Source organism: Acomys russatus, chromosome 13 (assembly GCF_903995435.1).
Source record: "Acomys russatus chromosome 13, mAcoRus1.1, whole genome shotgun sequence".
NCBI classification, from domain to species: domain Eukaryota; kingdom Metazoa; phylum Chordata; class Mammalia; order Rodentia; family Muridae; genus Acomys; species Acomys russatus.
The window spans coordinates 42,030,465-42,054,902 of NC_067149.1; the positions used below are offsets into that span (position 1 = coordinate 42,030,465).

Here is a 24,438-nt window from a genome sequence, read left to right on the forward strand (position 1 = left end):
TGACCTCCAGACAAATTTCAGTTTGTCTTTGTCTATAGTTATTGATTTTGCTGCTGTTTGGGGCTTTTTGAGGCAGGGTCTTTGCTGGTAGCCCCTGTTTGGCCTTGACTTTGAGAGTGTCCTGTCTCAGCCTCCAGAGTGCTAGGATTACAGGCGTAATAAGATAGGGCTTCTCAGCCCGTAAGTGGAAGGAAACCCTGCCACAGACTGCAAAAATCAACCTGTCGCAAGCCAGTGGCGATGGATCAGCAGGTAAAGACTGCCGAGCCCGACAGCCTGAGTTCAATCCCTGGGACTTACATGGTAGAAGGACAGAACTGACTCTGGAAAGTTATCCTATGGTATCCCATACTTACCATGGCACAGGATCACACACACACACGAACACACTTTCGCACGCACGCACAAAGACACACGCTAAATGTAGAGTAAGATGGTAATAATAATAAATTATAATAAAACCAGTGTGTTGTAACAGGACCAAGATTGGATGACTCCATATCCATGAGGTAATCAGGTTCATAGAGATGGGAAGTAGGGTGGGGCTGCCGGAGCTGGGAGTGGGTGGGGAGTTATTTAATAAATGTGGAATGTCATGTGCTCAGGGTGGAGGGTTCTGGAAGCTGGCTGCACAATATGAATATATAACATCTCTGAACCGAGTGTTTGCAGGGTAGAGAGGGCGTGTTTGATATAGAGCACTTTACAGTTTTTTTTAAGGGTTTTAAGGAAACGAAAGAACAACTGTGTGAGGTGCCAGCCACTTCGAAGAGCATGAGAATAGAAGACAACCAGGCCTCCTGCGCCTCCTAGAGAGGACAAAGTCCTACCTAAGGGGTCAGACCTGAGTCTAAGCCAGCACCTAGATCTGACCTGCAGAACACACAGGGGGTGGGACAGTGTGCGACAGTGAGCCCAGGCGTGCAGCCTGCATACCAGACCCCATTGTTTCCCACCCAGAAAGAGGAACACACAAATTAAAACAGACTGAAAAGGGGCTGGTGAGGGGGCCCATGGGTAAGGCCACTTGCCGCTCTTCCAGAGAACCCAAGTCCAATTCCCAGCAACCATGTGGCAGCTCAGAAGTATATGTAACTCCAATTCCAGGGTTATGACGCCCTCTTCTGGTCTCCAAGGGCAGTGAACACATGTGGTGCACATACATACAGGGAAACACTCATACACATAAAATAAAGGGTTGATTTTTTTTTTTTAAAGTCTGACTTAAAGGTCAGAGGCTGAGGTAGTTTAGCAGGGGAGGGACTTGCTTTGCCATCACGAGCATCCCAAAGATTAAAAAAGGCTTATCAAGTCTTATAAGTGGGCAAGAATATAAAGTCTTGGGGTACCCTCCCTCCATCTTTCCTTCCTTCCTTCTCTCATGTGTGGGGGTACATGGTTATGTATGTGCATGCATATGCTTGTGTGGAGGCCAGAGGTTGAGGTCAGATGCCTTCCCCTCTTTCTCTCCACCTTATTTGTTTGTTTGTTTGTTTGTTTGCTTGTTATTTTTGAGGCAGGATTTCTTGCTGAGCTTGGAGCTCACCAACCAACTAGACTGGCTAGCCAGGCAGCCCCAGGCATCCACCTGCCTCCACCTTCCCAGCACTAGGGTGACAGGTACATTCCACCAGAGCTGGCGTCCCAGCATTGGAATCACAGATGCATGCCGCCACATTGTGGAATGCTGGGGTCCCTGTGTCTGCTCAACGAGCTCTTTACGGATCGAGCCATCTCTCCAGTTCTCTGGATGCAGTTTGACAAACACTAAGAGTCCTTAGAATCAAAGTGACTGCCACTTGCGGAAGCCATAGGTGGGAGGTAATGGGTGCCAAAGATTTCTTTCCAGGTATTTATCTTATAATAATCCATGAGTTCACATGTTGCCATTTGTGCGGTTCATGTTTTGCTAAGACAAAACAAAGCAAAACAACCTTTGGCGGAAGGAAGGCAGTGTTGGATGCAAACAGCTATCACCAGGGCTTGGATCCAAATCCGAATTTGGCCTCTCATGCGCTCCGTGACCTTCAGCAAACTGTTTAACCTCTCCACACCTTGCTTTCCTGTCTGGAAGAGTAATTACGACAGTAATTACCTCTTGGCATTGTGGCGGGAACTTAATAAGACAATGCGGAGAAGTCTTAGGGCTCCATGTCTGACCCTAGGCAAGCGCTGCTGATTAGGGAGCACAGAGAGGATGTGGCTATGAGGTCACCAACGACACTTTAGCTCCAGCCTGACCTGTGACACACTAGGTACTCCTGGCAGAGTGGCCTCTGGCTGATGTCACTTGCCCTGTATTGATATGTTCCCCCCACCCGTCATGAACAGAGACACTGGATTCGAATGACCTGTTCACTTCAGCAGAAGCATGTAGGGATAAGCCTTGGACTTGTGGTCACCCTGGGAGGCAGTGACAAGCAAGAGGTGTGGCCTCCCACAGACACCTGCGGGTGAAAATACGTGTTCAACACACAGCCGAGGCAGTAAATTGGTGTCTGTCACCCTGTGTGTCAGAGTCAAGCTGGCTTTTCCCCTCCTAATCTTAAACTGTAAACCATGCCCCTTCTCCCACAGCCTGAGCCAAGACCCCAAAGAAAAGATGAGTTCAAGGTCACTATAGTTAGCTCAGAACAGCCAGTTCAAGGTCACTATAGCAACTTGGGAATGGCTGCCTGCTGCTCCCATTCCCGTACCCCGTCTCCCTTCCCCTGCCTCTGCCCCCGCCCCCCCCCCCCAGTTTCTGTTTCCTGACTGTGTGCATTTTTTGCTGTCTGTCCTTTCCAGGCATAGAACCTGGGACCTCATGGGTGTAAGGCAAGTCCTTTGCCATGAAGCCACACCACAGCCTCCTGTGCCATAGTTTTCAAGAGGGCTCCATGTCAGTTATTAAACAAAACATAACAAAAACATTCATGTTTTACACTGGGGTTTCATTCAGAATGCTCCTTCTCTCAAGGAGATGGTTTCCCGGTCCTTGAGTCCTAGATACAGAGGAAAGATGAGGTGTACATGGGAGGGTTGGGGCGGGTACAGTGTCTGCAGCATACAGGGAGGGTGACTTCATGTCTATGCCCCCAGGGTATACTGGATCCTCTTGCGTTCCTGGCACTCTGCTACCCTGGATTCTAGAAATTTTCCTCACCTTGATGAGCTCATCGGTAGGGGGCCCCATTCCAGTGCTGCCAGGCCTCTCCTAACTCTACAGTTGTGGTTCAGTGTGAGTAACTCAAAACTTAGGGTTCTAAGCACTACAGCAAGTGGTTCAATGACACCAGTCGTGTGCACGTGCAACCGACTCCCCAGTCATCTTTAGGATGCTTTTGCCCTCCCACTCTTGAACTCTGTCCCCTTCAGTACTAGTTCCTCATCGCCCCACCCCATTTCCAATCAGGGCATTAAACCCAAGGCCTTCTGCATCCACCCTTCTTTCTCTTTGAGAATACTTCAGTATACAAGAGTGGACTCAGGTCTGGGGAGATGGCTCAGTGGTCAAGAGTAGTTGCTGCTCTTACAGAGACCCTGGGTTCTCCTCCCAGCACCCACATGATGGCTCATAACCTTCTGTAACTCCAGTTCCAGTGGATATAGCACCCTCATCTGGCCTCTGCATCCATGCAGACACACACATAAAATTTAAATTAAAAAAATTTAAGGTGGAATTTGTGTGTGTGTGTGTGTGTGTGTGTGTGTGTGTGTGTGTGTGTGTGTGTGTTAAATGCAAGGAATAAACCTCAGGACCTTGCATGTGGGGAAGATGTACTCTGCCACTGAGCTATTTATGAGACTGGCCCTGCACGGTGTGATCCAGTGCAGCATTTGGCAGAAGAGCTTTCCCCTTGTAAGACCAAGTGAGAGTCCACTGTGGATGAGGTTTTCTGTGACCCACGACCCAACAAAATCAGCTCAAGGAAAGGGGCTTTACTTTCTGTTTAGTTTTTTGAGACAGGGTCTCTCCGTGTAGCCTTGGCTGTCCTGGACTCACTTTCTAGACCAGGCTGACTCAAACTCACAGCAATCCACCTGCCTCTGTGCCTCCCTGAGTGCTGGGATTAAAGTTACCTGCCATCATTCCCGGCTGGGAGGCTTAACTTTTGGCTGACTTTGAGGATACAGTGTATTATGACAGTGACAATGCAGTGACAGGAGCATGGAACAGCTGGCCACATTGCATCTGCTGTCAGAAAGTGGAGAGAGAGGAGTGCTGGTACTCAGCCACCTTTCTCCTTTTTATCCAGCCTGGGGCTGCAGCCCATAGGATGGTGACACACGTAGTTAGGGTGAGGCTTCCTACGTCTAATAGCCTAACACAGAAGCTCCCTGTCGGGTGTGCCCAGATATTTGCCTCCTAAGAGTCTCTGTGTCTTGTGAAGTGGCAGTCAGTGCTGACCATCACATCCTGTATGCTGGAAGCACACTGTGACCACTCTTGTCTGCTGTGGGTTCCGTGCACACCACAGAAAATCATCCTGTTAATTTTATGTAACCAGATGCTCCCGGGAAGCATCTCAAATAGGTGCTGCATGCAGGCAGCTGGCGGCTTCTCCAAGCCCCGCCCCTGGTTCAGAGACTAGAAAGTTCCAAGATAGCTGGAGGCAGGGCCTGTGTGAGGGCAGCAGGGCAGGGCTGGCTCAAGGGGTCATAAAAGGCTAGATATTTGAAGTGGTAACCTCCCTCCACTGGGAAGCTCTCCCGGGAGCCATTGGTGGAAAGAATGATTACTTTCCACTTCCCTAAGAAGCACAACAGTTGCTGTGTGGTTGGACAGCACATTGTCCTGTTAAGTTTTAACTAAAACATCCAAATATGGGCTGTTGGCCTATTAAGCATCTGCGTAATTATTACTCTCTCCCAGGGAGTTCACTGTGTGGTTCAAACCGCTGCCTGAGTTCTGGAAAGCAGAAGGCGGGGGGCGGGGGGGGGAAATACAATGGAGAAATATTGGGAAGCCTGTTTCAAAAGCTACAGGCAAGAAGGTGTAGTGACCCAGGTTGCTGACTGCAGCGTGCTCTGTAGCCAGATGCCTCTGGAGGAGAGGACAGGACACATGGTCGCTTGCCCAGTGTGGTCTGAAGGCACTGGGGGACATCCTCCCTCCATCCTGAATTGGCCCAGCCTCTTGTTCTCAGCAAGCTGCCTTGCCTGCCTCCCTTCAAACACTTCAAAGCTTGGTCAGTGTTGTCCAAATATGTCTAGAAGAACTACCATTTCCAGGCTGCCCACTGGAGTGCAGATGCTCTTGGGGACCCGCCCTCTGGGCTGAGGGCTGTTGAAGGCCCCCATCAGTGTTACTAAGCTGCTCTGAGTGGTCTCTGGGGAGCAGAGAGCAAGGGAGTTGGGGAACAGCCAGAACACAGGGCTCTGAACCTTGCCGCCCGGGGCACGGCAGTTCTAGTTCATCTGTTTTAGATAAGTATCAACATGGACCGGCAGTAGCACCAGACAAAGGGGAGTGGGGGAGCGGGGAGGCCTGCTTCCCAAGTGGTCCTGAGCAGTCAGGAAGAAAAGCAGCTTCCAGGCAGGAAAGGCGGAAGTCGGACCATTCCCATACCGCATCTGATCCTGTCCGTCACTCCGAGGAATCTGTGGGACCCTGCTGCCTCTAACAAACTGAGCTCTGGGGTCCTGGCCTCGGGGTGGCCCCCAAAGCCCTCCGAGGGCACAGATCTGACTCTGACATAGTTCGACAACAATGTCAAGTGCTGCGTCTGTAGCCTTGTTTGGCAAAGAAGTTAGAAGGAGGAGATAAAATTATATGACGAGACCTCCGCAGCCATGAGGGTGGGAGCAGTGGAGCGGGGAGGGCATGAGGCTCTGTGAGCAACGACTGAGAAGTAGCACCCCCCACTGCCCCCGGCCCACACATACCTTTAATTATTTTTTCCTCGCCCAAAATATAAGTTGAGGCAAAAGGAAGCAGATGTGCCCCTCTGCCATCTGGTTTCCTCTTTTCTGAGCCTCTGTAGCGTGAGGCTGTTTAGTGCTGGGCCCATTAGCTGAGCAAGGCCAGTGTAGTTAAGCTAGTAAAAATTGGTACCTTCTGTGGTAGGGGGCCTGATCACTGGCTGTCCTGCAGTTTAGGTCAGGGAGAAAGGAAACATTTCATCCAGGAGGAATAATAGGCTCAGCACCTTTCTGGTCTAGTTTGTAGGTTAAGGATGTGTCAGAGGCAGCAGTATAGAGGTGTCTTCAGCCCCTGCTGTAGTTCACAGAGGCTCCACCTGTAACTGTGAGCAGTGACAAGAGGTGGCACCTCCTCTGAAAATGTGCCTGAGGGTTAATTAAGTAAGAGATATTGCAGAGCTGGGGATGAGGGTTCAGAGGCAGGCCACTCAACCTCCCAGGCAGGAGACCACCCCCCTCCAGATCCATCCTCAACACCAACGGAAGCTAGAGAGAATGGTGGTCCGACTCTGCCTCTTAGAGGTGACTGTTTGCTCGACACTTTGAGATAAGGTGAGGATGGAGTGGAAGGGCCCCTTGGCTGCTGGTGTTCGGAGCTACATGGAGGACGCAGCACTTGAAGTACTGTCAAGATATGCCAGAGTCGCAGCTGTGTCGCCAAGGCCTGTGGGGGCCACCCCAAGGCCAGGACCCCAGTGCTCACTTGGTTAGAGGTAGCAGGGTCCCACGGGTTCCTTGGAGTCATGGACAGGCTCAGGTGCCATGTGAGGATGGTCTGACTTCCATCTTTCCTGCCTGGAACCTGCCTTTCTTCTTGGGGGGGTGCAGACTTGCTCAGGACCACTTGAGGGAGCAGGCCTGCAGGGGACCAGGGCCGAGACAGGACTCTCCGAAGGACAAGCAGGGAAGAGATAACAGGGACACCCTTGCAGCCTCTGAAGCCTCTGAATACCCCAGGGACAGCTTCCTGGGATGCTGACACCAATGACCCAGACATGACTCAGCCCTCCAGTCAACACCCACAGTCTGAGCAAGTCTGCTCGGCAATTAAGCAATTACAGCTCAGCTTGACAAGGCTTAGAACCGAAGTGTACAGAACTGAGAAAACCCCAGAGAAGGAAGTAGGTGAACCTGGCCTGTGAAGTCAAGGACTACCCCCCCACAGGAAGTGATGTCAGAGCTGGGAGGTAGGAGCCAAGGGAAAGCCTTGGTGTTCCTGGCGTAGAGAACAGCATAGACACAGGTAAGTGGCGAGGTGTACTCGGCGGGACTGGGTGTGGAAGCTTAGGTGTCCTGAGGAGTTTGTGTGGAAGCAGCCTCTCTCTGGGCCCTTGAGCCCTGTACAGAGCAGAGCCCATGTACTTGTCTTTCGGGCTTGCTGTCTCTAATGGGAGTACGGAACCCGGGAAGAGACTCTTGGGGAAAGCCAAGATGACTATTCTCACCAACAACTTGGTGTCCTTCCAAGAATCAGAATGACTGAAGTGTGGAAGGGAAGAGGAAGACAAGAAAAAGAACACACTGGGGCAGGCTGGAGGTTTTAAGAGAAGGGAGGGAGGCTTGAGGGCAAGGAGATGACAGAGCGAGTGGCACTGTGGAGAGGTCCCCTGTAGAACACTAACTCTTTTTTAAAAATAGCTTATTTAATTTTAATTTGTGTACATTGGTGTGGGGGTGTCAGATCGTGGAGTTACAGACAGTTGTGAGCTGCCATGTGGGTGCTGGGAATCGAACCTGGGTCCTTTGGAAGAGCAGGCAGTGCTCTTAACCACTGAGGCATCTCTCCAGCCCCAGAACACTAACTCTTTAAGAGTCCCCAGTAGGGTTTTTTAAATAGGTTTTAGGTTTATGCTTTTGTTTTAATTATATGTGTATGTGTGAGTCTGTATGGGGAGGATGTGCACCTGTGGGTGCAGGTGCTTGCCAAGGGCAAAAGATGGCACTAGATCCTCCGGAGCTGGACTTACAGGTAGATACTCCTAACTGCCAAGCGTCTCTCTAGCCCCTAGAGCAGAGAGTTTAGTGACTTCAAGTATATGCATCTATATCTGTATACACAAGTACAAACATGCGTCCCTCTGTGTGTGCATATTTACAACTTGATGTTGGACTTAAACGTCTCTTGACTGTGATTCCATGGCTAGGAAGTTGATGCAGCCCATCGTCTCACCTTTGTTTCTATGTAGCTAGGTCTCCGTTATAACCTGGCAAGGAAAAGCCAGAAGAGCTTGGAGCAGGGGACAGAGGTGACTGGAGCCATGGCTGTAAGGACGTTAGGTGGCTTCTGTGTGGAGGATGGAGGAAGAGTGGGCAGCCCAGCAATGAAGCAGATGAGGACCTGAGGGGAGGTTTCAGTCTCAGGCGGCAGCGAGGGCCAGCGCCTGCCTCTCTGTTCTCTAGTTTATGGTTAGGTTTTGGTTTTCGAGGCCAGGTCGCCTCCCTATGGAGCCCAGACTGGTTTGAAACTTGAAATGTACCTGGTTCCACCTTCTTCCTGCATTCTGGGATCAGGGGTGTGTGCTGCACCCAGCTTATGTGTAGAGTTTCCAGGTAAGGCTGACAGCACCACACAGCAGCTGCTAGAAGTGCTCTCCAGCTGGGGCTTTTGCTGGGGCCTTTGCATTTCTTTGTGTAAACCCACACCCAGAGAGGGGTGTATGTTGGTTGCATGGGCTGCAGCAGGGCGCCTGACTCACCTGACTTACTGCCGTTGCAGAGCCATCTAGGCAAGGCCACTCTGTACTTGGTCCAGCATTCAGGAACTTCCTGTCTCCTTAAGAGAGTATGATCTGTCCTCATGTAACCTTTGCTACAGCGAATAGCCCAAAGTGAGCGAGGTCAGCTGCTTGCAGCCAGGGAAGTGATGGCTGGTGAGGTTGGCCAATTAACCAATGGGACAGAAAGTTCTTGGATGAGCTGGGTGGCACAGGGCCCCCACCCTCCCTAACACTCAAGGGACCAGGGAGAGAGGTGGGCGTCTTGTTTCTGGCCCCGTCTTCCAGCAGCTCAGCAAGCTTAGCACCTGCTATTAAGTTTAATATACTGCTTAATTAACAGTTCCTGAATATATTAATGAATTAGCATAACATGCAACCCTTCGATGGATGGCTTCGAGTCTGAGCTGGATGAGTCAATAGTGGGAGGTTCACTGTTGGGCCTCTCTGCCTGGGTATTGGTTAGGGTGTCCAATCATACTCTTGGACTGCATTGGAGCCACCTGGAGGGTTTTCAAGTCTCTACCCTGGGCCAGTTAAGTCAGAATTGTATCCCAGGTGGGATTCGTGCCATAGTCTTTCTTTAAAGCTCCCTATGTGACGTCAAGAGCGGCCAAGTCCAAGAGACACTGAGCCAGGTGCTGGAGATGCATATAAATGTCTCATTTCCCCGACTCCTGTGAGGACAGACGTCCATGTGACTCCATCCATCCATCCATCCATCTGTCCGTTCATCCATTCATCCATTCATTTATTAGAGCAGAGTGTTGGAAGCCTGAATAGAGAATTGCACCTCCATCCCAGAATGGTTAGCGCTCAGGACTCCGACTTGAGTTTCATAGCTTACTTCTGTCACCTTCTGGCCCTGCTTCAGAGCCTGATTAAGGATACAGGAAAGCTTGAGGAGAAATGGACTTTGACGATGGGTTTTGTGTGGGGACCATCAAGCAGATAAAGGCACTTGCTACCAGGCCTGACAACTTAGGTTCAATCTCCGGGACCCATGGCCAAAGGAAAGAACTTATGCACACATGTGCTCTCACCACACATGTCCTATTTCACCACATTCACCAAATAAATGCATGGAGAAAAAAATTTAAGATGGGCTTTGTAGGATAAATAGAAGCCCGTTACTATTTTCTCTGTGTCTCGCTCTTCCTTCTTTTCCTGCCATCTTATCCCTCCAGCATTGGAGAATAGGGTCTTGCACATGCTTGGAAAACATTCTCCTAGGGAGCTATTCCTGAACCCCCTTATTATTAATAATGTTTTTATTATTATTGTTCTGTGAGCAGTAAATGGGTATGTGTGAACCTGCGTGAGTATCCTCATGTGTGCAGGTGAGCTCACACATGTACACCTGTGCTGAGGCTGAAAGAGGATGCCAGGCATCTCACTCATAACTCTCCACCTTGGCCCCTTAAGATGGCCTATCACTGAACTTGGAGCTCACTCCTCTCCCCGACCCACTGCTAGGCTAGCTGGCCAGTAAGCCACAGCAATCCTTCTGTCTCCGCTTGCCCACACTCTCAGTACTAGGGTTGCACAGTCACACCTGGCTTTTAAGCATGGGAGTTTGGGATCTGAACTCAGTTCCTTTCACTTCAGCAGCAAGTACTCTCCCCTCCCCTTCCCCTGCCTCCCCTCCCCTCCTCTCTCTTCCCTTCCCCCTTTCTTTCTCTCCTTTCCTTTCAGTACTGGGGTTCAAACCTAGGGCTTCACGCATACTGCAAAAGTGCTACCAACTCAATGGTTAAGAGCACTGGCTGCTCCTGCAGAAAACCTGGGTTCGATTCCCAGTACCCACAAAGCTGCTCACAGCCAACTTGAAGTCTAATTTCAAGGGATCTGATACCCTCTTCTGGCCTCTGTAGGTACTGCATGCACACTGTGCCCAAACACCCACATAGGCAAAAAACACTCAATCTAAAGTGAATCTTTATCTTTTTTTTTTTTTTTTTTTTTTGAGACTCTACCTTACCACTTTGACGTTGAGATCTTCCCGCCTCAGCCTCCCAAGTGCTGCAGTTATGGATGCGCTTCACTTGGACTGCCTTGTGGTGGTCAGAGGAACCTAAACCTCTCCCTTCACGGATGATGAGATTTCAGATGTCTCCACAGCCGGTGGCATCTGGGCTGACCAAGACACACAGACGTGGCGGTGATTAATATTGTCTCAGCTTTGTGTTGTACCTCAGCCCCCCTTACTTCCAGGAACATCTAAATATAGCTCTCGAATGGCGCGCGGGGGGGGGGGGGGGGGATCGGCTCTAACATCCATCTTACACAAGCTTATCTTTCCTTCCTCAAGACAGAGCCTTTGTCACAGTTGCTAGCTAGAACTCAGTCACACTCTCCTGTTGTCACCATGTTCAGGCCTATGGAAGGCTTCCACGGGAGACAAAAGCCACAATCTTTGCATGATCATTTTTCTAGTTGGCATCTAATAATGTGCTTATTAGGGTAGATCTAATAATGTGCTTATTAGGGCAGAAAGTGGCGTTTGGTTGTGCTAAGTAGCACATTTGCCAGCTTGTCAGTTTCAGAACCCTTCTGAGGTTGTCAGCATTGAGAATCTTCTCATCCAGCTGTCCAGGCTATTCCACAGAACCTCATTAAGCACAGCTGACCCACTGTGCACAGAGATCTCCGCTTGATGAGAGGCTGCGCCTGGTGGCCAGCCCCCTCCACTCCTGTCCTTCCTCCCCAGCCTCCAAGAGCCTCCTCTCTCCTCCCTGCCTCTGTTGGTAATGTCTTCAGATGCCACACAGGAGTGATGTCATAGACGTTTTGCATTTCTGTAGCTTTCTGTTAGTGAAATGAATGGAAGTGCTTTAAAAAACTAGGCTCTTTACAAAATACATAAAGTAAATTATGGGTTAGGAAACACACAGATCCAGTAAGAAAAATGGATGGAGAGAAGTGATAGAAGGATAGATAGATACAGATTTAGAGAAATTGCTTTTTATTTTACTATTTCTTTTTATAGGTATGGGTGTTTCCCTTACACGTATCTCTGTACAACATGTGCATGCAATGCTCACACAAGCCAGAAGAGGGCAGCAGATCTCCCCCAGAACTGTAGTCAACAGATGGTTGTGAGCTGTCCAGTGGATAGATGCCAGAAATAGAACTCAGCTCCTCTGCAAGAGTAGCCAGCGCTCTTAAGCACCGAAACATCTCTTCCTGCCCCCAAGAAGTAAACATTTTTTGATTGATGAAATTGTGGGGCTGGCAGATGTGAGATAAGAAGCAGGCCAGTGTGCTGGAGATCTTTGCCGTGGCCTGAGTGAGTGAACTTGCATTTGAGTCTGAGCCTGAACCCATCAGCCTTCCTGCGGGAGAAAGAGTGGCCAGCACGCAGGCATTTCCAGGAGACCTAGAGCAGGTCCCCAGGAGGCGACCCTGGCAGGAGCCATGGATAGGTCCATCAGAGGACACTGGTCTCAGTGCCCTGTCCTGGTGCTTAGACAAGGAAATCACTGGGAATGAAGACAAGAAGTCATGGCCTCAGTTATTGCCCTGGGGCCACAAGGAGCTTGTTCCCAGGGGAATTGGGGATCAAGAGGCACCTGAGTGCTTGGCTCCAAGCCTGCCATTATAATTATTAGGGGCAAGGATTAAAAACTAGAAATCCTAAACTCCAGGCTAGAAACTTCTGGGCTCTTCCCCAGAATTGGGCCCAGTGTGGTTTTTTTGTTTGGTTTGGTTTGGTTTGGTTCATAGTGGTCCTGGTAATTCTTTTCTCTCTATTGATTACCATCTTTTAAAATGAGGGTTTATTTATTTTTATTATCATTTCACTTGTACATATCCATGGAATGGAGAGTAGCAAAGGGATTCACATTTATAATATGTCTCAATTGAGTCAGGGAAGTAAGCACTCCCATCTCTCTAAACAAGTTCTAGGCCTTTCCAGTTAGCATGCAATATACATACACACACACACACACACACACACGCACGCACGCACACACGGCACAACATGACATTCACCACTAGTATATATGACATGTCGTCACTGTTTCCTCCGTCTTTCTTTGGCTGTACTTAGAGCCTTCAGGTTGCTCTCTGTAGTAACTTTTTTTTTCTGAGACAGGGTTTCTCTGTGTAGCCCTGGCTGTCCTGGGCTCACTTTGTAGACCAGGCTGACCTTGAACTCACTGAGATCCATCTGCTTCTGCCTCCCTGAGTACTGGGATTACAGGCGTGCGCCACCACGCCCGGCTCTGTAGTGACTCTTAAAGTAGAGAGCACCAGTCTTTGTGAGCCAGTCTACTCTCTAGGCTGTTCTGGCCTCGCACCCAGTGTGCAACCTCCTTGTCCCCCTCCCTCCCACCCTCCCAGAGCAATCCCTCCACCATTCAGATTGCTGTTTTTAGCACATGCTAGGTAGCATGCAGCATTGGTCTTTCTTGTGTCTAGGTCATTTCCCTCAGGTGCTATCCCCCAGCGCCCCCCATTACAACAAACCACAGGGTATTGTTCTTTTCAGGGCAGAATAGTATTTCACTATGCGTATTACATCTTCTCGTTTCATCTTTCCATCCATTGATGTCCCCCCTGCAATTCTTATGATCTCAGTTTAAATGTAAGCGTTGTGCAGAAGCTCTGGCTGCAAGGTGAGCCAGCAGCACGGGTGTCAGCAGGGAGCCTGTCACAAATGCAGCAACCCAGATACTGCCTCAGACTTAGAGAGGCATCTTAAGCTGAGCCCCAGAAAGTATATGTGTGTAATAGGCTATCCAATGCACTAGCTTAAGCCAGGCTGCCAATGCACGCCTGTCCTTCCACACTTAGGAGGTGGAGACAGGAGGATCAGAAGGTCAAAGGTCATCCTCTACTACATAAAGAATTTGAGGGCAGGCTGGGCTACATGAGATCAATCAATCTATCTATCTATCCATCAATCAATACAGAGCAAAGAAAGCATGTAGAATGACCCCATATCTCTTGCCTCGGTTTCCTTCCAAGGGAGCAGCCTGCAAAACTCTTGTCCAGCATCACAGCCAACACGGTGACATCACTGCATCAGTGTGCAGCATGCCAGGGTCCCTTGCCTCTGGAGACCACTCATCTGTTGTCTACATCTCTACTTTGATACCGTCAAGGGTGCTGAATAAACAGAATCACATAGGAAGCAGCCTTCTGAGATTGGCTTCTCTCGTCAGGATGCTCTGGGCATCAATCACATTGCTGTGTCTGTTGGCAGCCTGTCGTCTTGTGCTGCGGATTGGAAGCCAGGGCTTCTAGAAGGCTAAACGCAAGACTTGCCACTGAGCTACACCAGAGCCCGCGGCTCGCCCCCATTTCATTGCTGAGTGGTGTGCTACATTTGGGGGTTATCAGCAATAGAGCCAGCGGGTAATCCATGAGTGGGTTTTTGTGTGAACACCACTTTCCTTTCTCTGGGACAGGCGATGAGGGGTGCACTGCTGAGCTGTAAGGAGCCATGCGTTTAGGACTCTTAAGTCACAGCTGTACTCTCTTCTATGTGCGGTTTCCTGTTCCTGTGGGAGTAGGAGATGAGTGTGACGCACTCTCGCCGCGCGCTCCTCAGCGTTTGCCTCACTGGCTCTTTATTTCAACCATTCAACAGGTGTGTGGCGGTGTAGCCCATGGTTTCTCTTTGCGTTTCCCTTGTGGCCAGTGTGGTGTGTGTGTGTGTGTGTGTGTGTGTGTGTGTGTGTGTGTGTGTGTGTGTGTGTGTGAGAGAGAGAGAGAGAGAGAGAGAGAGAGAGAGAGAGAGAGAGAGAGAGAGAGAGAGATGTCTCTTCATGGCATTTCCCTGCCCCTGATTGGATTGTTTGGTCTTCACTGATTGAGTTTTGAGAGTTTGTTTTGTTTTGCTGTTGATTTGGTTTGGTTTGTGAGGCAGGATACCCTGTAACCTAGACTGACTTCAAACTCACAAGGACCTTGAACTTCAGATCTAGCGGGTGCAGTGGCACAGGCCTGTAATCTTAGCACGCAGGGAGGCAGAAGCAGGCGGATCTCTGTGATTTTGAGGCCAGCCTGGTCTACAAATCAAGTACAGGACAGCCGAGGCTACACAGAGAAACCCTGTCTTGGGAAAAAAAACCTCCCCCCTCCCCCCCTGCCAAAAAAAAAAAAAACCTTCCCCAGTGCTGGGCCTGAAGGCATGAGCCACAGTGCTGTGCAAGAGCTCTTTGTGTGTACTAAATGTTAGCCCTTGCACATACATGGCTTGCACGTATGTTCTTCTTGGCTGGCTTTCTTTTAGCAAGGTCTTTTGCAAAGTTTAGCATTTTGATGAAATCCACTTTGCCATTTTTTTTTTTCTCCTTTTGTGCCCTGCTTTTGGCCTCAAGTCCCAGATGTCCCAGCCTAGTGCTGGAGCTTGGGGGTTTGTGAAAGTTTCATGGTGTTAAAGTTCACAGTTTAGCGTGTAACCGGCACAAGGCTTGGGTCAGAGTTTGTGCTCTTTCTCCTGAGGGTTCAGGGATGCTTCAGTACCCTGAGGTAAGAGCCTTTCTGCTCTTTCTTAAAGTACCTTCACACCTCTGCCATGTCTGGGAATTGATTACAGGAAGCTTTTCTGCTCTGTTGTTCATAGGAGCCACCACGCCCACACCACACCCCACACCCCACCCCAGTGCCAGAGTTGTGAGTTCTCTGCCCATGTGACATTTCAATACTGGGTGAGCCGGCTTCTTTTTTATTTTACTTTTTCATAACGTTTCATTTAATCTCGGTGTGCTGGCACATAGTCCTGTAATCCTAGCACTTGGCAGGTGGATGTTGAGGAATTCAAGGTCAAGCCTAGGCTACATAGTGAGTTCAAGGCCAGCTTCGGCTACATGAGACTCCGTCTCAAAATCAAACTGGGCTAGTGAGATGGCTCACTGTGTAAAGACAACTGATGCCAAGAGTGACCATCTGAGTTCACACACATGTTGTGGTATACCCATGCTCCCATATACAAAAGTTCAATAGTGTAATCAAATTTTTTATTATTCTAGTTCTTTTGTGTTTCTATATACGTGTCATAATAATCTTTATATTCTATTTTAACTTTGAGAGAGAGAGAGAGAAAGAGAGAGAGAGAGAGAGAGAGAGAGAGAGAGAGAGAGAGAGAGAGAGAGAGAGATACATGAGTGCAATGCCTGCTGAAGCCAGAAGAGGGCATCAGACCTCCTGGAGGTGGAGTCACAGGCGGCTGTGAGCTGCCTGACCTGGGTGCTGGTAGCCAAATTCTCATTCTCTGTAAGAGCAATGTGCGCTCTTAGCCACGGAGCCATTTCTCCAGCCATACACGAATCTTATCCGTATGTATAAGGCATCTTTCTGTAAACTGAAGGCAGCTACATTCAATCTACACCTCACTGTGCGGAACCTAGTGATCTGTGAGTTCTGGGTGTCTCTGTTCACTTACAGCTTTTTATTTTTTCATCACTGTGTGGTTGTTTCCAGCATGAAAGTCTTGTTTAAGTTCTTTACCTGAGGCCATGTTGGTTTCCTTCACTCTCTAAGATTCTGGGCTTGTTGCATTCTGTCCATCTCTGAGCGGCACCGCCCACTCTCTTCTCTGCCCGTGTTTTCTGTTGAGAAGTAATGGTCTCATTGTAGTAAGATGTTGTTTCCTTGAGCTGCTTTCCAGGGTTTTGGTTTTTTATTTTGTTTTGTTTTTTTATTTTTTGGTTTTTTTGGGGGGAGGGGTTGGTTGGGGTGTTTTTTGTTTTGGTTTGTTTTGGTTTTCTGTTTTGGTTTTTGTTTGTTTGGTTGGTTGGTTGGTTTTTGTCCTTAGTTTGCCAGTGATTTAATCATCATGTGTCTCAGGGAGGAGTCACCAGATTTGTATCTGGTCTAAACTTTGTTCATTTCTGGATTTGCTGGGCACAGTGTATGCCGTGTGAATTTGAAGTGTCCCTCACAGGCTCATAAAATAAAAATGTCTTCTATGCTTGTCCCCTAGTTGCAGTGCTGGAACCCTTAGGCAATGGAGCCTGATGGGGGGTGGGGTGGGGGGCTGGGGGGCAGCTGAGGGGGAGTGACCACTGGTCCATCACCATGTGAATGAGTCTGTGTGATTCCCACCTGGGGAGCTGCCCCACCAGACTCACCTCCTCTGCTCCAATGCACTGAACCCATGAGAATAATAAGCCTTTGGTCCATTAGTCATCGTCTCTGTCAGGCATCAGGTAACAGCAACAATGAAAGGACTGAGTTCTGCATCTTCTGTCCACTTTAGGGAAATCTAGCAGTTTCCCCTCCTAGTGTGTTATCTTTGAGGTCTCTATCCTTTCAATGCTATCACATGAATATTAAACCTGTTTTATTAGTCCCGTAGCTTCTTGGAGCTTGCTTTATTATTTTAAACTTAGACTATTCCCTCTGGTGTTGAAACTGAGTGATTTCTACTAATTAATCTTCCAGTTGACTCACTCTTTTTTCGTTTGTTTGTTTTGGGTTTCATTCACTGTGGCAGATTAAACTGGTCCTGAACTTACAGCAATCCTCCTGCCTCTGCTTCTTAAGTGCTGGGTTTATAGACTTAGCTACCCAGCCAGTTTACTTGACTTCATTCTGCCCTTGACCTCATTTATGAAGCTTTCATTTTAATTATTATTTTTATTTTTGCCCTAAAATTTCCATTCAGCTCTTCCTTATACTTTCTGTTTTTCCTAAGACTTTTGATTTTTCCTTTATTTATCTCAAGTATGTTCACATTTGAACACTGAAACACTTTATGACAATTCTTTAAAAATTTCTTTTCAGACTATTGGGAGATCTTTGTATCTTACCACTGTTTTTGTTTGTTTGTTTATTTATTGTCTCTTTAATTTTTTAAGTGTGTGTGTGTGTGTGTGTGTGTGTGTGTGTGTGTGTGTGTGTGTACATGAATACAGGTTCCTGAAAGAGACTTGGAGCTGGAAGAGAGTGTCAGCTTCTTTGGAATTGGGGTTATAGGTTATTGTGACCTGCCCCACCTGAGTGCTAGGAAAGGAACTCAGGTGCTCTGGAAGTATAGCAAGCATCTTAGCCAGTGAGCCATCCCTCTTGCCTCCATTTTTGTATGTTTGTTTTTGAGACAGAGTCTCTTATATTCCAGGCTGGCCTTGAATAGGCCAAGGATGACCTTGAAATCCAAACTTATTATCCTGGATCCCCCTCTGGAAAGCTGGGGTTACAGGCCTGTACCTGTAGCCAGACTTTTGCTACTTTGTGGGTTCTTCCCCCTCCCCCCCCTTTATCCGCCTGGTTTCACCCCTGCTACTAGATAGGAGAGAAGGAAGGATAGAAAGGTGAGAGACGGCGATCTCAGAATCTAATTTTTTTTCTTCTTGGAGCACAACTAATAACAAACCACAACCAATCCCCCCTGAATGACTGACAGCCACTGACTCCGCCTGTGGGGCTCTAGCCTTTATACATCCTCTGAAAAATTCCAAGAATTCCAAAGGTCACAGAAACTATCTGCAGCTGGCAAAACCACACTTCCGTGAGAACATGAGGCAAATCATAGTCAGCTGCTGGGAAGCAGGCCCTTATCCCCACACCTGGGATTAAAATGAAAGCATATTCTTAGAATATGTGTGTGTGTGTGTGTGTGTGTGTGTGTGTGTGTGTGTGTGTGTGTTAAAGAAACCAAAATTTCAGAATTCTCACTACATGCACCACACTGAATACATTATAAATGGCTGTAATTCCAGTTCCAGGGCATCTGATGTAATATATTCAGTGTGGGTCCTGGAAAGCAAACCATGCTTCTCTGCCAGAGCAGCAAGTAGTCTTAACCACCTAAGCTCTCTCTCCAACTCCAGCCCTGTCTTTTACATTTTTATCTGCAGTCTTCCCCATATATAGCACCAGTGACTTCCGATGGAAATGTAGGAACTTTTCCAGTCTATGTTAGGGGACCCTGGGTCACATTTCAGGCTTCTGTTGTACCTGGTCTCATATGGACCCTACTAGGGAAAAAGACGGAGCCATCATGGGGAGATGTGTGGCACCATTAGCTCCAGGTGGGAGTGAAATCAAGACACCCTGCTCAGCTACTGCTGGCAGTAGAAGAGATTGGCTCACCAGGTGCTGTCACTGTGAGAGTAAAGGAGATGAGTGATCTGCTCTCAAGAGGTGTCAGTGGGCGTCTTAGTCAGTATCCTGTTGCTGTGACGAGACACCATGACCACAGCAACTCTTCTAAAGGAAAGGACTTAATTGGGGCTGGCTTACAGTTTCTGAGCTTTAGTGGTTGGCAGCAGGCAGACAGACATGTGCTGGAGAAGTAGCTGAGTGGTCTATGCCCAGATCCACAGGCGGCAGGAAGAGGGGGTAGGGGGTGGGAAGGGGGGAGGGGAGAGACTGTGGGCCTGGCTTGAGCTTTTGAAATTTCTAAACCCACTGGCAGCAAAACCCTTCCTCCAACAAGGCCACACCTCCCAAACCCTCCCAAGTAGTGACACTCCCTGATGACTAAGCATTCAAATATATGAGCCAGTGGGGGGTGGGGGAGTGCTTTATTATTCAAACCACTGCAGTAGAGAGCCACGCGGAAGGACTAAGTTGTGTTCCTGCGTCCTGAGCAGGACTGCATCTTTGCTGACAAGAACCAGCATGTGCTTCAGGGGTTTCTGCGGGGTTTGGTTGGAGTAGAGCCGTTTATGACAGAAAGGTTTCCATTTCCCCAGGCTGCCCCTTTCTAGGGCCTTTGACAAGACACACCAGGCTTTGCTTGCGAATTCTCATCCTGTCTGCATTCCTGGTTCCTGACTGGACCTCCCGCTTTTATTCATGTGGCCAAGCAAGAGTCCAGGAAATGCATTTTCACGTCATTCTTGGGCTTCCAAGTGTCTCAGTTACTGGCCTCTGCATCTCCAAGGCCTGTCAGCCTTGTACTTACCTGAAGAACAATGCCAGCTCTGGGTGGACTGTGCACACCTTTAGTCCTAGCAGTTGGGAGGCAGAGGCAGGCAGCTCTTTGTGAGTCCAAGGATAGCCTGAACTACGTGGTAAGTTCAAGGACAGCCAGGGCAGCGCAATGAGACCCTGTCTTGGAAAACAAAATACAAAAACAAAATGCAAACAGTGCCTTGGACCTGGAGAGGTGGCTCAGTGGCTAAGGATGAGAACTGCTCTTGCAGAGGGCCCAAGTTCAGTTCCTAGCACCTACATCCGACAACTCACAACCACATGCAACCCCTGCTCCAGGTGTCCAGTGCCCCCTTCAGGCCTCCCTGAGCAACTGCACTTAGGTATGCATATCCCCACATACACATAATTAAGAATAAAGATATAAAGTAATTTCTGTGGATTGGTTTGTTTGCTTATTTGCTTTTGAAATGGAGTCTCATGATGTTGCCCAAACTGGTCTCTCACTATTGGGCTCAAGTGACACCCCTGCCCCCCCATCTCAGCATTTCATGTATCCTGGACTACAGGAACATTGTAAACATGTCCAGGGGTTCTAGTTGTGTTTAGTAAAGAACACCCTCCCACCAGGAAGTAGAAGGTTCAGAATGCAGTGATGCAATCTGGGGGAGGCAGGGGTGAGAGCTCTGCAGGACAGCGGGAACTAGGTTTACTTTTTGGGTATCATTCTATGTTTTCATAAGGAGAATTTCCTTCAGTAAAGATTTTGTGAGTGAATGAATGAATGAATGAATGAATGAAGGCAGAATGAGTGGACAGATGGATAAATGCAAAACTGAGTGAGTGACCGTCAGATGGCATCCACAGTCACACTGGTTCCCACGTGTCGAGGATTCCCGAGTGTGGGAGCAAGGTGACAGCCTGATGGGCCCCAGCTTTCTTGGCTGAAGAAGACAGACATGAGGGAGTGCCCAACTCCAGGCCCTCTCATAAGCACCACACCTGCCTCATTTCTTTTCTGTTCACTCCAGTTTCATAAGTCTTTTTTTTCTCTCTCTCTCTCTTCTTCCTTCTGAAGCAGAGAACATCCTGGGTAACTTTGGTTTTTTGAAAGTGTCTTTCTCAAAGTTGAATCTTCAGGGATTTGAGGGAAAAAAAAAAACTCATTCTGCATATCCTGAAATGACACTCACGCGCTGGATTGGGTTTTACATTCAGTGGTTCTGTCTAACCTTAGCACAGATGTTCATATTTTCCATTTCCTGACATTTTTTATTTAAAGCATTCATGTCCTTCCCTCTCCTCCAAAGGAAAGGAAGCCTGGGAGTGAAGGTTGCCGGAAGGTCTGGGAAGACAGGTGTGCTGCAGTGTGGCCTTAAAGGGAAACTTACTCTCATGGCTGCTGGACTTTGGTGTTTATGAAGCCCAAGACTGGAACCCAGGGCCCCCCATACTCGGCAAGTACTCTGTCACTGAGTCACATCCCGGCCCCTTGTCTCCCCACCTTGCATGTCTTAGCGTTGGCGTCGAGCTCTATAACCTTCAGTTCTACATCGCTGATCTAGGGGAGGCCACTAGTGTGCAGTGTAAGGCTGGAGAGACCAGGCCTTTCCCAGCCTCATGGGTCCATAACCTTCTCATCGCTGGTGTCCAAAGCCAGAGGAAAAGATAGCTGAGTTGAGCTTTCCAAGCATTCCTTTTGTGGGGTCATGCATCCCTAAGGAACCCCTCTCCTGCATTTAGCTGTCACTGTGGGAGTGTACCAATCAAATAGCTGTGATCACCTAAACCAGTGGTTCTCAACCTGTGGGACCCCTTTGGGGGCCGAACAAACCTTTCTCCTGGTCCCATGTTGGATATTTACATTATGACGCAAAGCAGTGGCAAAATCACAGTTAGGGAGTAGCAACAAAAACAGTTTTATGGTTGGAGGTCACCACAGCAGGAGGAACTGTATTAAAGGGTAGCAGCATTGGGAAGGTTGAGAACCACTCAGACATGGGGAGATTCTGATGACATGGAAGTTCTGATGGCAGCTCACTATGTCCCCTTACCAAGAAGCTATGAGATTAATAAGGGATGTGTGTGTGTGTGTGTGTGTACGTGTGTGTACGTGCGCGCGCATGTGCGATCTGTTTGATTGAACCCAGAGCCTCACACATGCCAGGCACGTGCTTTTACCACTACTCATGAAACAGTTAGGTCTTGGTATTGGCTGAAGCTATCACTGTGTTAACCAACTGGTTTGCTGTCATTTAAATGGCGCTGAGAGGCTGGAGAGATGGCTCAGAAGTTTAGAGCACTGTCTGATCTTCCAGGCTATCTGGCTCTGGTTCTCAGCACTCACGTGGTGGCTCACAGCTATTTGTAACTCCAGGGGATCCAACATCCTTTCCTGACCTTCCCAGGCCCCACACACTCACGGTACAAAACACAGTCACAGGCACTCACACACACACAAAATCCAAATTTAAAAATTTAAGAAGAGAAATAAATTAATGCCCCCTAAGAACCTTGGAATCCATCTTGTTTCCCATATTAGTACAGAGAAGATGATTTTTAGAGATGCAGATATCCAGAGCCTCAGGGAGTCATGGCCCTGCACCTGATTCTGTAGCCTCTTTTTTTTTTTTTTTTTTTTTTTTTTTTTTTATTTGAGACAGGGTTTCTTTGTCCTGGAACTCACTCTGTAGACCAGGCTGGCCTCGAACTCACAGATTCTCCTGCTTCTGCCTGCCTCCTGAGTGCTGGGATTAAAGGCATGCACCACCACCTCCCAGCTGCAGCCTCTTTCTTAAGCACTGAAATTTCAATGTATTTCTCTGGTTTGGTTTTGATTTTGAGGTAGGATCTTACTACATAGCCCAAGTTGACCTTGAGCTTATAATCCTTCTACTTTGGAGAAATTTAAGAAATTTTACTTCAATAACTTTATTAAGGTATATTTTATATACTATAAACTTCAGTCATTCATATGGTGAGTCATACAATTCAAATACTAGGGCCTGGAGAGCTGGCCCCGTGGTTAAGAGTACTGGCTGATCTAGTAGAGGACCCAGGCTCAGATCCTAACACCTACATGATAGCTCATAACCATCCGTAAATCTACTTGGAGAGGATCTGATGTGCTTTCTGACCATCCTAGGCACCAGGCTCATACACACTAAACATATATACACTCAGGCAAAACACTCATACACAGAAAATTAATCTAAAAATGAAAATTCAGTTACTAAAGTTTCAATTACTCATCAGCAAAGTCAGTTGCAACACATTCCGCCATCCCCCAAATTCAGTCCTGTTCCAGAACCATTCCTAGGCATTATAAACTCTCTCTGTCTCTGTCTCTATCTCTGTGTCTCTCTATCTGTTTTTCTGTGTGTGTGTCTATCTGCATGTCTGCCTTTCTGTTCTCTCTCTCTCTCTCTCTCTCTCTCTCTCTCTCTCTCTCTCTGTCTCTCTCTCTCTCTCTCTCTCTCTCTCTCTCTCTCTCTCTCTCTCTCTCTCATTTTCTGGTTTTGGATAATCACTGCCTTTGTGTTTCACAGTGTTGAGTTTTTTGTTGCTGTTTTGTCTTGTTTTTAGACTAGGTCTCTGGAACTCGTTGTGTAGGATCAGGCTGTCCTCAAACTCACAAACAAATCTGCCTGCTTCTGCCATACAAGTGTTAGGACTAAAGGCACACACCACCTTGCTTGGTCAGTACTTTGTTCCTTCTCACTGACTGGCACACAGTGACCCTTTTAGTAATTGTGTAGCTAGGGCACAGTCACCAGCTGCTGGTCTTGGGTTTCTCTGGGCCATTGTAATACAGCAGTTTGCATTCGTGTTTCCTGTGGACACATTCTTGGTTTTGTGGGGTGCACCTAGCTTCTAGGCATGTGATGTCAGCTCCAAAGGTGACCATATTTAGTTATCTGAGGAAGCTGAGCTGCCTCCCACAGCACCTATGCCACTTCATATTTTCCCTGCAGCCCTCAGGACTAACACGTCTACATTCAGCATGTGCTACTGTCCTTCCTTAGTCACTGTTGAGCCCAGTAGACATGAAGTGGTCTGTCACGGTGGTTAGCTTTGCATTTCCCTAGAGACTCGCATTATTGCAAATATTTTCATGTGGTTGTAAGACATTTACTATCTTTTTTGGTAAAAGGTCTGCTCAGATCCTTTCCTGGTTTTTTAAATAGGATTGTTTCTCATCTCCTCATGGTTGTGGGGAAAGAGTTCTTATTGTACTTACATGTCCCTTCGTGGTGATGTTAGGTCCTAGAAAGGCTTGAAGGGGCGGTTTCATTCATATGAGCATGGTATGTTTACCCAGAGTGGTCATTGCCACCACTTGTCCACACACGTATGCATGAACACAGTCACAGGTGCAGTGCATTGTGGGTGTATCCTAGATACATCACATACAGATCAAAGACAGACAGAAGTGTCCTCTCCCTTCCCTCCTGCAGCCTTACACTTTCTTTTGAAACACAAGTTTCCCATGGCTGTTTGAGACAAGATCTCCTTATGTTTCCAGGCCTGCCCTGGCACTCACTGTGTAGCCCAGGCTGACCCTGAACTCATGTTCATCCTCCTGCCTCAGCCTCGGGAGTGCTGAATTACACCACACACCAATGCTGGTGTTCGTGTTGGGCTCTAAGTGTGGTTTACCAATTTCTCTCTTCAGGCTTGAGCCTTCAGTGCCATAGCTAAGAAGTGTTGTGTTTTGTTTTAAGGTGTATTTATTTTAACTTTATGTGTACAGTTGTTTTGCCTTCATGTATGCATGTGCATCGTGTGGGAGTCTGGGGCTGTCAGAGGTAGAAAAGGGCATTGGATCCTCTGGAACTGGAGTTACAGATGGTTTTGAGTTGCCCTGTGGGTTCTGAGAACTGAACCAAAGTCTTCTGATGGAGCATTAAACACTCTTAGCCATGGAGCCATTTCTCCAGCCCCCAGACACCAGCATGTACACCTGCACCCTCTGAAGATCCCGAGG

General features: G+C 48.2%; 1 protein-coding gene across 2 annotated transcripts in view; it reads left to right on the forward strand.

The window, feature by feature from the left end:
• Positions 1-24,438, forward strand: part of Hrh1 (histamine receptor H1) — an 86,562-nt gene that overhangs the window by 53,842 nt on the left and 8,282 nt on the right. The window lies entirely within an intron of this gene.